Source organism: Aquarana catesbeiana, linkage group LG01, assembly GCF_042186555.1.
Source record: "Aquarana catesbeiana isolate 2022-GZ linkage group LG01, ASM4218655v1, whole genome shotgun sequence".
In the NCBI taxonomy this organism is placed as follows: domain Eukaryota; kingdom Metazoa; phylum Chordata; class Amphibia; order Anura; family Ranidae; genus Aquarana; species Aquarana catesbeiana.
Window position 1 is genome coordinate 124614711 of NC_133324.1, and position 2512 is coordinate 124617222.

Consider the following 2512-nt stretch of genomic DNA (forward strand, 5'->3'; position numbering starts at 1 on the left):
AAAAGCATTGGTACCCAAAATTCTCCTTAGGCAACGATTAAAAAACCTTCTACAGGTCATCAGTTTAGAGTTAATTGTGAACTATGGTCCTAGAATTATTTTTCTCACCCTGATGTTCACAACAATAACTAACCTTTGTGGTGCAATTGATGTTACAGACATATACACGCCCTATGCTATATATATTATTTTTTAGCTATTGGTTTCTGACAGTGGGGATCCCCATCCCCTCATCAGAATACACCGATCAGCGCTGCAGCCATTGGTTTTCCAGCAGGACCGCTCTAATGGCCAGCTTCTGTTAAACAGAAAGGGATACACACACACGTCAACATTTGACCGGGTTCCTGTTGAATCAGCTGAATTTTGTTACGTGTAACCTTGTACAGACAGGTTGTAATGTGTGTGGCAAGATTTAGATTGAAAATTAGATGGCCTCGGCAGACACTTTCTTCCCTTTCCCTTTCCTTTTGTACCAGGTTTTGTAAACGCTCCAATATATGTTCCCAATGGGGGTTATTTACTAAAACAGCAGCATACAGAATCTGATGAAGCTCTGCAGAGAAACCAATCAGCTTCTAGCTTCAGCTTGTTTAGTTAAGCTTTAACGATAAAACCTGGAAGCTGATTGGTTTCTCTGCAGAGGTTCACACAATTTTGTGCACTCAAGTTTGAGTAAATTAACCCCCATTTTCAGCATATATTGGAGCGTTTACAAGACGTGGTACACAAGCAAAGGGTAGAAAGTGTCTACTATGGCCATCAAATTTTCCTTTGTACACTAATGGAGTTATTCTCCCTGAAAACTCAAGAACCCACGAGGCAACTTAGTAGGTTAACTTGTGTTCCTTAAAAAGAACAAAATGTACTGGAAGTTGATATTCATATTATTTTTTACCCCCCCCCCCCCCCCCAGAACACTGTATTCCTGCTACATCAGTCAACATGGAAAATTAATTTTCTTTTGCATATCGTGCTGTATGAACACATTTATTTTTACAATTACACACTAACCCAAGGGAGAAGTGGGTATATTCTTCTATGCTTATTAGTCGCCTACGATTTATTACCTCCTAATTCATAAATATTCAGCATGAAAAATCGTTTTAGAAATAATAAATATTTAATAGCCAACACATCTTTGGAAAAGAAATCACAGGCTTAAAGCAGGCTGTATCAATCATGTGCGTTTTTAGACAGCTATTAAAAATTAATTTTAATCATCGTCATTCTTTTTCATTCAGTGCATTTGTATTTTCCTTTTATTATGCAATACGAATAACCCTGTTGGGATTTCAATTGAATGACTACCTTTAGAGAATTGACAATGAGGGCTTGTTTCTGCCTCCTTTCATTAGAAATCGGATGTTCCTATTTACTAGAGCTGCACGATTCTGGCTAAAATGAGAATCACGTTTTTGTTTTTTGTTTTCTTTTGCTTAGAATAAAGATCACGATTCTCGTGGTGTAACATCTTCTTTCACATTGAGCTAACTTTACTGTTTAGTGTTTTTTTTTTTTCATTAAAGTGTATTTTTTTTTTTTTTTTTTAAATTGTGTTTGAAAAAACGCTGGGCAAATACGGTGTGACATAAAATATTGCAACCACAATTTTATTCTATAGGTTCTCTGCTAAAAAAAAAAAAAATATCATGTTTGGGTGTTCCAAGTAATTTTCTAGCAGAAAATAATGATTGAAGTGTCAGAAAAGGTTTGGTCTTTAAATGGTTAAACTTCCTTCATCTACACACAGAGTTCTTTTCCTTTGATAAAAGAGCAAAAAGATACTTTGTTTCTACTTATTCACACATTGTAATAAAACTTTCCAGGCTGCCTGGATTTTTTTTTCCAGCTGTGAGAACTCTCTGCACTTGTTAGAATGATCGTGACATGCTGTTTTGAAGATTGGGAAGGGAAAAAGATCGCAATTTCGATTCTTAACGATTAAACGTGCAGCTCTGCTATTTACTTTTGAGCAAGAGAACATCTGTAGCATTTTTTTTTTTTTTTTATTGGGTAGTATAGAAGTTACATTTATTTTAGGACAAAAACATCTTGGACAGAGCCTTAAAGTGGTAGTAAACCGCAGGCTATTTTTTGTTTTTGTTTTTTTGTTTTTTTTTGTTTTTTAGAACGTTGAAGGCACTTCCATCTTTACCAGGTCTTCCTTCGGGGGTTCATGGACTCCAGCTGTATGGGTGGCTGGAGGTGCAATGACGTCACTCCCGTGCATGTGCACTGGAGCCGCTGTTTACAGCACAGTGTTTTTTCAGTGTGCATGTGCCAGTGACGTCACCGGCTGCATCCACAGTAAATATCTCCTAAACGGCGCACGTTTAGGAGATATTTACAGTGCCTATGGGTAAGCCTTATTATAGGCTTACCTATAGGTAAACCTCATGCTTGGCTCCCATTTTAACACCCTGTGTAATTTTATGGCATGTGCAATGGAATGTAAAGTGTTTCTCCATATGTTTTTGACCTATCATGGCCAAGATGAAAACATTTTCCA